This window comes from Clupea harengus, chromosome 18 (genome assembly GCF_900700415.2).
Source record: "Clupea harengus chromosome 18, Ch_v2.0.2, whole genome shotgun sequence".
NCBI classification, from domain to species: Eukaryota; Metazoa; Chordata; class Actinopteri; order Clupeiformes; family Clupeidae; genus Clupea; species Clupea harengus.
Genome location: NC_045169.1, coordinates 24,707,790 through 24,718,502, shown reverse-complemented (window position 1 = coordinate 24,718,502; position 10,713 = coordinate 24,707,790). Strand labels below are relative to the sequence as shown.

General features: G+C 41.9%; 1 long non-coding RNA gene across 1 annotated transcript; it reads right to left on the bottom strand.

Annotated features, from left to right (window-relative positions):
- Nucleotides 1–7,619: 7,619 nt before the first annotated feature.
- LOC116224615 lies at nucleotides 7,620–8,568 on the bottom strand. Its single transcript, XR_004165650.1, has 3 exons — nucleotides 8,487–8,568; nucleotides 8,028–8,058; nucleotides 7,620–7,727 (listed from the first exon to the last, which is right to left on the bottom strand). It is a non-coding gene; the product is annotated as an uncharacterized LOC116224615 (long non-coding RNA).
- Nucleotides 8,569–10,713: the final 2,145 nt, after the last annotated feature.

The following is a 10,713-nucleotide window of genomic DNA, read 5'->3' as shown; positions in this document are numbered from 1 at the left end:
CTTAAAGCTCAAATGGCTGTATCATGGTTTTGTGTGGCAGTATGGTAATGTCCTAACCTTGTGTTGAATGTGGACATGTGCATGACTAGCTTTGTCTGGGATGTATGAAGCTAGTGTGCTACTGCAGTGGTTTAAATGAAGTACCAGTTCAGAATAATGGAAATTGCTGCTGTCGCTAACAAATCCAAGTTGGCCTATACAACTACAAGAAAAGTGAGGTCCCTGAGCAAGCAGTTGTCTTACTGTCAGTGCAGGGTGGCTTGTGTTGTTTGGCAGACAGTTAGTTCTTAACGAACCTGACTCGCCTGACTCGTGGCTCAGGGGTGTAACGCTCTGGGTAACCATAGTCAGAGGGGCAGTCAGAGGCACTATCACTGTCTTGGGCCTTGTGGCCATGATCTGAGAGACGGTCAGTGTAACGGTAGTCATCATCCGACGAATCTAGGGGCAGGTCATGTTTCTGGGCCATTATTTCTGAATATGGCCTTCTACTGCTTCTAGGGGATGTATTCCCATTACGACGCTGATGATGGACATGGCGGTTACGCTCAGTGTCCCTATGAGGCCGTTTGTCACCCCCCTTTGATCTGTAGTGAGGGTGAACTTGTGAGGCAGTGAATTTGGGAGACGCTCTGGTATCTGAGCAGGCAGGCTCAGTTGTTTTTCCCCTTTCTTTGGAATTGACAACAGTTTCCCAAGCCATCTGTGTCATCTTCCTGATCTCATTCAGTGAGGGGTTACCTTGATGCGTCCTGAGGGAAACGTGAGTGCGCACACATGGATGCAGGTTTCGCAAGAACAGAGACTTGAAAGTGGAACTTTCTTCTAAGCCTGGTGCATTCTTGCCCTGGAAGTATGCATGTCTCAAACGTTTATAAAAATCCCTAGGGTGTTCTCGACGGGAGTGTTTAATTTGGGAGGCAGCAACCAACGATGCGATTTCGTCAGCAGGAGAAGAGTATTCTTCTTTTAAAGCATGACAGAGCTCAGCGTAATCATCTCTGATACGGGGAGGTTGTGCCTGAATAAACTTGTGGACTGCTTTAGAGCTAGTTTTCCACATGAGTTTAATTTTCTCCCTTTGGTTTGCGTTGGGTAGGTCAGTCATGTTGATGTCTAGTTCCCTTACGTAATCGTCAATGTCTTGATCACAGTTGTCTGGGTCAAACATTTCAATGTCCTTAGCTATGAGCTCAAGCACTTCTAGACGGGGACTCTGTGAGGTCTTTTCCGAAAAGGGCGAGATTAATCTAGCATGGGAACGGACATGTCTATCACATGCTAATGTGCTTCTCTCTGGGTGAGAGGCAGATGCTGGACAGCGGTGCTCACTCTCGTGGCTGTATGGAGAGGAGGCTGAACAGTCTGGACATGACCTAGTCCTGCCTTCGGAGGGAAGGGCACGGACGAATGTGTTATGGATCAGAGGCTGAGAATAAGTATGGGCAGTATGTCTACTGGAGGATAAACTACCTGTTTCTTCAGTGTCTGTTAGGGGCAGATGGGAAGTCATATGGCTGTTACCTCGGTCTCTCAGTGGAGGTGGAGGAGCTGACTTCATTCCCAAGGACTGAGGGTCAGTTGGGAAGTGTTCCCATCTGAATGAAGGAGGGGTAGACCTTTCATCAAGGGAGGAGTGTGAATCAGAGTAGCCTGACTCACATCGGCTGAACGACTGTGGTGGGGCAGGGTGTTCTGACCTAACCTTCAGTAGCTCCTCCTTGTGTGAACAGAGTTCTAACTCTGTTGAGTGTAGGTCTCCTAGGTAGCGCATAGCTTTCTTGCTAGTTGTCTGTACCTCGTGGAGGAGACTAGCATTCTGCGCTTTAAGGTATTCTACCTCCCTATCTAATGCTGCGTTGCTCTGAAAGGCAAGGCTGGTTTGCCTGTGAAAGTTCAGTAGCAAGCACGTTAACAATGGGTCTTTGGATGCAGTCTGTGCATCATACCTGTTACTTAGTAGAGAGTCTATCTCCTTCCTGCATTCAATGAAACTCAAACTGTTAATGAGTTCAGGGTAGCCGGGTTTCAGGCTTTGTGCTACGGAAGAGATAAACTGCTCTACACAGGGGTTATCCATTGTTAGGTTTAGCTAGAGGGGTAAGCTAAAGTAGGGTAAAGTAGGATTGAACTTAGGTGTTTGGCTATGGTGTTGCAGTGGCAGACACCTTGCAGTGTGCCGTGGGCAATACACTGGCCTAACCTAAAAGTGTAGTAGCCTACGCTATGAGGGGTAGCTTCCAGTGAATGTGGTATAGCTACAGCACCATCTAGTGGCTCTAGTGGGCATAAAAGTTTGGGCACACTAACTGAGATGCAGGGCAGTAACAGTCAGGGAGTTACCTTGGCTAGACTCAAGCTGGAACACGTGGTGGTAACAGCTAGGTGCACAAGTTGTTTCACAGGGCCGGTAGCACGCTGTGGCTCTCTCTCAGTCTCTATTCCTTTCACTGGCTGGAATGCAAGGCAGTAACAGTCAGGTCCAAGCTCTCTTTCACAGGGCCGGTGGCACGCTGTGACTTAGTTAAAAAGGGAAGCAGAAGATTTAGCACAGTTAATTCTGACAGCTTGACAATGTTGCATTGAATACGTGGTATTCAAATGCTGGACAGAAATTCACAATTCCTACAGAGTAGGTTTAACCTGAATGGCTAGCAGCAATAGCAAGTTCCAAGGTTTCCAAGATCTGGAAAAAGTGATGGTTCACTAATTAAATATCAAATGGCTTGTGAGCTCAATTTGATATATAAAGCTTTGTACTTATTTCTAAGTAAAGCTAGTGCCTAGTCCTATGACAGACTAGTGGCAGTGAGTGTTATGACTATTTGCCTAGTCTAACACTAGAATATCAAATTCTGAATTTGGCCTGAAATTAAGCTGACATTAATATTGCACAAATATGAATGATTGCCAACAGTACTATCCTCACACGGGCTGCACCAAATTATGTAGGTGAAATTGGTACCAGCCTCACATGGGAGTACCAGACTATGTAGGTAACTTACCCTGTGAGCAGGAGCCGGGTGAATGTGGGTGCAATTGTGTGTAAATTGTGATACCGTCTTTGCGAGGGCCACCAAGACACACTGGTGCTGTCCTTGCAACAGCAACAATATGTTGGTAGTCTCACCCGATTGGACAGGCATCAACCATTCAACACAAAGGCAGATCAATTAAGTTGAACACCTAGGGGGCGCCACACAAAGTGTAGTGTCCTCCACGTGGTCAAAATAATGATAATCCACAAATCAGTCTCGTTAAATATATCAGTCTCATAAAATATATTATACTATCAATTTGGAACTCCGATTAATAATTAAATTAATAACTACAACCAAAGTTACCTTACTAATAGTATAGTTGAAGGTCATTAGAATTCTGAATAGAAGAGGTTGGCAACGTCCATTCTTGTGCAACATTGAATAAACCAGCGTATATAAATCAAAGTATTTATTTACACAATGATAAGAAAATAACACACAATATGTAATCTAGCTAAATGCAACTAACTAATGAATTGAAGGAATAGGTGTATGTGTAATCGAGAGGGAGTGTGTGTGTGTGAGCTTGTGAGCTCGGGGTTGCGCTGTTAGGAGCGCGCCAGAAAGAATGTGTGTGTGTGTGTTCCTTTGTCTGATCCTCGTAGTTCCGCGTGCATGTGTGTGCACGTACGCGAACATACATGTGATGTGAACAAGGACGAGCCTATATGCAGCGCGAAGTTCGAGTATTCTCTTCGCGTGTGTGGTTATGTGAAGGCCAATGTATATGTAATCGTGCGCGATTAAGATGCCATGTTAGGAAAGAGGGAAATGGTTAGTGATGCATGCAAGACCCTATGTGTCTGAGAAGCAATCCTAACGATAACCCAGATGGTGTGGCGAAGCCAACTACCAACTAACAATGAAAATATATAAACAGTTACGTTCATTAACAAAACATATGAAACACATGAACAATGGCATGTAAACAGTCTTATGCTTAGCCAGGTTGTGAATAGCTAGGATAGCTAAAATGCCCAGTTAATGTCAGAGTTACCAGTCCTTTATGAAAAGGGTCGTACTGGCGAGTCCGATGTTGAAACAGCAGAAGTGATGATGCCGTCCGTAGCTGGAGAAAGTTGTCCTTGCTGTGATGTCTCTGTTTTACTGCAGTTTAGGTCGGAGGATTTGATCGCTCAGAACGTTGCAGTTTGCCTTCTGTAGAGTTAGCTAGCAGTTCTAATGTTAGCTGCTTTCGCTAAACTTACCGCGTCTCACTTATCAGTTCGGTGACTGAAATCTTAGGCATATGTCGGCCGTAAGAAGTGAGAACAAAGAGAGTAGTTCTTCACCGTGTGACGGTGTGCTCCAAGCGGTGTTGGAGATGAGGAGAGGAAGAGAGGTCTTGGCCAGGTGGGCGCCGACAGAGAGAGGGTCACATCTGGGGAGATGCGGCTATTATCCACGCTCAGGTGGGCGTGGTTAAGAAAAGCATCAGGTTACATTTTTATGACAGGTAAAACCTGACGTAGTTTCCGGGGGAACCCATAGACAAGTTACTGATTAAAGTCAACCACAATGGACGAATTCCAGGTGTACCTACATCATTATGTATTACACTATATTATATTATGACATTGGTTTATGTTTGTGCTATTTAGGGATGTCATCGTTCAGAGAAAGAACCTGGTATCTGCAATGTTTTGTTATGTGGAGAAGCACAATATTTTAAGGTTAAAAAAGTATCAGTTAGATGACAGCAAAGAAGCACAAAGTAGCTATAATTTCATAGCATCTGTTTAAACGCAAGTGTTTTATGTCTCGCATTTATCTTCAGTTGTCTTGCTGGCATTTAAAATCCCAATCTCTATTCTTCTAATGTGGATTACTGGCATTTAAAAACCTAATCTCTATTCTTCTTATGTGGATTACTGGCTTGATGATTTGACATGATCTAAAATGTACTGTTGCAAGTCCATTAGTTCAAACCTGTTGAGAAGCAGGCTAGTTAATAGTGTAACAACACAAGCCATCATTGGAAGGCTGGTAGCCATAGCATTACATCAAGACCACCAGTCAATCAAAAGAGGCATTTGCAGAACATAATAGTTTTACAGAGATATGTGCTCTCTCACCCACACCTTGCCGTCACCTTAAACCAATCCAGCATTTGTGCATTAAAGTTTCACGTCTTGAGACATACGATCTTTCCAAGGAATGTACAATTATCTCACACAAATGAAGCCAATACTATCATCATTAGCACTCTTTTATCCAAGAACCGAGTGAGCAACAACTCCTGATTTTTAATTAGTCAATTTAGGATATGTGACATTACCTCGTGTTAGATATATGGCATTACTATATTTATATGATTATGATATTGATAATAATATCAATATTGATGCAATATTGATACAACATTATTCTAGATAAAGTACAGGAAAGTAAAAACAATGGGCCCTGGTGTTTTTCCAGTTCTTTCCTCCAAAAGTACTGTATATAAACCTGCATCTGAAGGATCCTCTAGCATGACTGGTGACAGATAATTATTGATTAAAGATGATTTTTTTTTTTAAGTGCTCTTGCCGCCCCCCACGTCTTATGAAAAAGTGCCGCCCCGGGCGGCTGCCCGGGTCGCCCGTGCCTAAAACCGCCCCTGGTTATGAATTAGAAGCACAAAGCCCATTGCCAATGGCCAAATATCAGATCCCCCTACATTGGGGTGGCCCAATCAAATGAATGGGACTTTTTTCAACATTCAGAGGAGCCCTATCATAATGATAACCTATGACTGTTTTAAGTTGTTCTGGAGCCAAGCGATTTCTTTTTAAAGTATGATTAAGTGCCTCTTTTCATTTTTGTCCGAAACTGTTTCTCATCCAGAAATTCAGGAGAAATATCTGTGATTAAACGAATACATTAATGAAACAATAATGAGTCACATCTAGATCTCCTGAGTTATCAAAGACCCATCTTTGTCAGTTCAAAATGTTCCTTTGGGATGTTAAAACAGCTGTTGGTAAAATAAGTTCATATTTGTCTTCAGTCCAATATCAGCTTCAGTATTTGTCTTCAGTCCTGACAGCAGGTTAGATGACTCTTTGTTAACCCTCCTCAATCATCCCTATGGGCTCCTCCCAAACTTTGTTTAGAAAACATCATGTAGTGTGTGTTGTGTCATGACATGTGGTAGCGTTCATACATACCCTTTTTAGGCAGATTGACCTGAGAGTAGATGGCATTTACACCGTCTCCATCTTCATTTAAGTTCAGCAGAGTAAAAAATGAGTTCAGAAAACCATTGTTGGTAATTAGTTGGCAATTTTCTTTAATGAAACAGTCATTGAAAAAAAGTAACAAAGGTGGCATCTGTGGAAGAGCTTTTGTGGTTCGTTGGCGTTTACTGGATTACCGGACGACGAGATCCGAAGTTGATTGGTTCCCTACTGCGTTGGAGTGGAGGCCGGGGAGATCCCCCGTCTTCTACATTCGTGGGTTGCCAGGAAAGAGCTGACCTGAGTCGTCCGTTTGACTGAGAGAAGCCTGAATGAATATTGACTGAGAGTTAGATTTGTCTGCTCTCGGTTCAATGGTGAGTGTGCCTTGTCCACTAATAAGCTGAGGAATTACGGTTAGCACCATACAAAGTAGAGCTTCACGGACTATCACAAGTAGCTATTTTCTTTGGGTTGATTTACTTTTGGTTGATATTATTACCTTTTCGTGTGTTGGTTATTTACTTTCTGTTTGCTGTGAGTGTGTATTGCTACTTGTGGAGATACTGGCGATTTCTCTCTCTCTGTGTGCGTGCGAGTGTGCGTGATTGACAGACCAACGTGAGCAGCTGTGGTGCAGTGGTGGATGCTGACGGACTTTGCTTGCGGACTTTTGGATACGGCGGACTCTTGGACATTGTAGACTGTGGTTCATTCGGCAGTGGCCTACGGCCTGATTCATATGGACTTGTATTGTATTTATATTTTAGTGCTTGTAATAAATTGTATATTTTTGTATCAGAAACGAGGTCTGGATGAATCTGTAGTGCTGCTTCCACCAAACAAAGAACCTAAACACTAAACACAAGACACCAAACTTTAAATTAGGGGCCCATCTCTATAAACTGGGTGGCGTAGTCGGTCTACACTGCCGTTCTCCCGTCGCATGATTAAAGTGACAAATGTTTACAAAATGGATTAATGTCCCAAACTATTCAGTCAAGTAGGTGAGGATTAACATTGTAAGTTATTTCATTATAATTTGAATAATTAATAATTCATTATTTTGTCCATCTGGAGTGTTTGATACTCACCCATTCTGCTTAGTGACAGTTCATCATACACAATATCCATCACTGTGAAAAAAGAGATATCAGTCAGTATTGACACATGATTAGATCCGTGAGAAAATACACAACCATGGTCTTAAAGACAGTTGTCTGTTGAAACCTTACCCGGTCGGTTCAGCTCTGTGAGTGAAATGGTTTCAATAGGAAGACCTCCTATTAGAGAGACAACAGCATTGGCATTAGGTCCCTCATACAGTCATTAAGAGCTTTCAGAGCATTCAGAGATTTTCAAGAAATATTCTGCATTGCACTAAAGAGTGTTAAGTGATAAGAGATAAATAGTAGTCCTTATGGTTAAATATACAACAGAGAAAGGTGATTTATCGCCCAATCAGAGACCTTCCTCACCGCCATCAGACTGGTGCTGGTGCTCACTGGTGTTTCTTTCAGCCAGGCCACTAGAGGGAGACAGAGATCTAAATGGCACATCAACATTCACATCACAGCAAAGTGGTGAGTCACAGTCACAGAGCTAGAAATTCAACCTGAATCCTTGCTTGTAATTTCCTCTACCACTTGTGGCAAAGGGCAATAATATATTGGTCTAGCCGAGAAACTAAGCCTCTGAAACACATTGAATGCCAAGACAAGCTCTTGAACTATCAGTGATAGCAAGCTAATTTCTGTTGACACCTCTTGTCCAAATAAGGTGGCTTTTAGCCACATGAACTAAGGACTGATGGTTCCTTTCTACTTACTGCTCTGCACCAGAGGAGTTGGACACAGGACCTGCAGACACACAAGACACACAATCCCTCTGAATGACAGAAGCAACACATCTGGGTTCTTACAGATTCACTCATATTTAAAGGTGCAGTCTGCAATTCTATTCCAATACGCCTTTTTCTCAAAATCAGTGAACTGCTCCTCAAAGTCCTCTAGCTGTCAATTCAGTGTGTGTGATCAAACAACTCTGGTGTTTGCACATTGACCTGGCTCTGTAAATGGGAAACAATCATAGCGGCTTCAACAAAACTATAAACAATATCAGCCAAATAAACACAAGGATGGAAAGGAGGGGTCTAATTTGCTTGAATGTTGAACGCAAATATCAAAAACCTTTAAACAGAAACACAGACTGTACCTTTATGTTCTATGGTGAATATAATCAAAGCAAGTTTTCTCTACAAATAACTATGACAAATGCAGCAGTTTACCCCTCTGTCTTCGGCAGCAGCGTGGAACAACCTTTAAAATGATGATGGTGAGGACCAGTCCCACAGTCAAACCCCCAGCAACAGCCACCCCCAATATAAGATGAATGGGTTTAGACCCTGGAAATGAATCAGTCAAGACTTTACAAACAAGGTAAGTCACATGATCCAGACACTGCATTGGACCTGCATGTCCTATCTATCATATTAAGGACATCAAATAAAAAATATCACGAATAACATTACAATACCATCCTTGATTATTAAATTACTTACTGTTCACGTTTGTACTGGGTTGTGATGCTGTGGTTCTCTCTCCCCTCTCCAGAGTGACATTCTCTCCAGTGAACACAGGAGTCTTGGGCTGTGTTGTGAGTTTAGATGTGGGCAGGGCTGTGGGAATAAATCGTGGGAATTAAGAGCCGCAATATATCTACTTGTCACAAATATGGAACTAAAGATGTAGAATCAGAAATGATGGATATACTCACCCTTCCCCTGAATATGAACTGCAATACTCATTTCTGATGATGTGGGTCTGTCTTTCCTCTCTGCCTGACACCAATATTGACCCTCATCAGACTTAGCAGCTGCAGTGATGGTGAAGGTGTTTCCCTCAGACTCAAACAACAGATTAGGGATTGACCCTTTAAACCACTTATATGTCCATCCACTGAGAGACTCTATCACACACGTCAGAGTGACCGTCTCTCCACTGAACACTGGACTCTGTGGCTCTACTGTTAATGTAGCTGTGGGTGAAGCTTTGGAAACAAACATGGAGAAACAAAAGATCTGTCAGACAATTGCAATAAAAGTTGCACATCTACAGCAGTGTCAAATTATGACAATCGAATCTAAAAACAAATTAATAACAACAGAGCTGAAGTGTCCATCTTACCAGTAATAAAAACTGAAATTGTAGAATCATCGCTCTTCAGTTGTCTTCTGATACCATAACACTGGTAGTGACCACTCTCTTCAGGGAGTGAGATGGTGATGAATCCATTGATAGACCTTTGAATAATTGTATTGTTCCTCTCCCAGTGATACTCCCAGCCTAGACCCTGTGTGATGTCACACCTCAGAGTGACTCTGTCTCCACTGTAGAAGGGCTGCTGAGGAGACTGGATGGGGATTGTGGCCCGGGGTATCTCTGTACAGACATAATTACCATTCATATTTGTATTAACCAGTATAGGTTTTTTATACAGTGTTTTTCAAAAATGATGTGAAAGACATTGAGGTATGCTTGAGATAAAGAAAGAATGAATGAATGAACTTAATTAATTACTTAAGGAGGGCCTATTATGGTTTCTGGTTTTTCCCTTTCCTTTAGTGTGTTATATAGACTGTTGTGCATGTAAACGATCTACAAAGTTACAAATCCCAAAGTACATGCCAGAGGGAGTAACTCTCTTCCACAAGATGACACAATCTTGTAACACAATCCTTATTACCTGCCTAGCTGACCAATAAGAGCATACTGAGATTGGAAGGGGGGGCTTAAAGACACAGGAGCTCTACCAGAGCGTTTCAGACAGAGAGTGAATAGAGATGTACAGAAAGAGAAGACACCAAAAAATATAATCATGATTATTGGATATGAGCATAATAGATAAGATGAAGTGAGGAAAATAGATGCAATTAGTGTTGGAAAAACATGTTGGAAAAACGCTGGACTACTTAGATGTCCAGTTACTAAGAGACTCAGTAAAATCATCAATTTTCTTTAACATACAGTAATTGAAAAAAAGTAGCAAAGTTCTACTTTGTAGACAAATAGAAAGCTCATACGATATATTTGTAATCTAACAATTTTTTCTAATAACTCTCCAATAGTGAAAAATAGTATAAACTTTATCTGAAGCAGTTTCTTTATTTCCTGAGCAACCCTTACTTAACCCTCCTAATATCTTTTTATCTAATTATTTTAGGGTAATCCTGTGACCCTACTGTAGGTTTAGATGGAGCTGTGGAAACAAATATGGACACAAACAAGAGCTGTATTTGATCTACATGTCATGCCTGTGGAATTAAAGGTGCCGTCCGCTATTCTAATCAAATACTTTTTTATGAAATTCAGCAAGTTGCTACTCAGTCCTCTAGCTGTCAATTATGAATGTGCGCAAAAAAAACCCACTTTTGAGCCATTAACAATTCCAGCCAATCAAAATGTTGCTTCAGAAGCATGGAAGGAAGGTGTGCTAAATTGGCTGTTGAGCTCAAA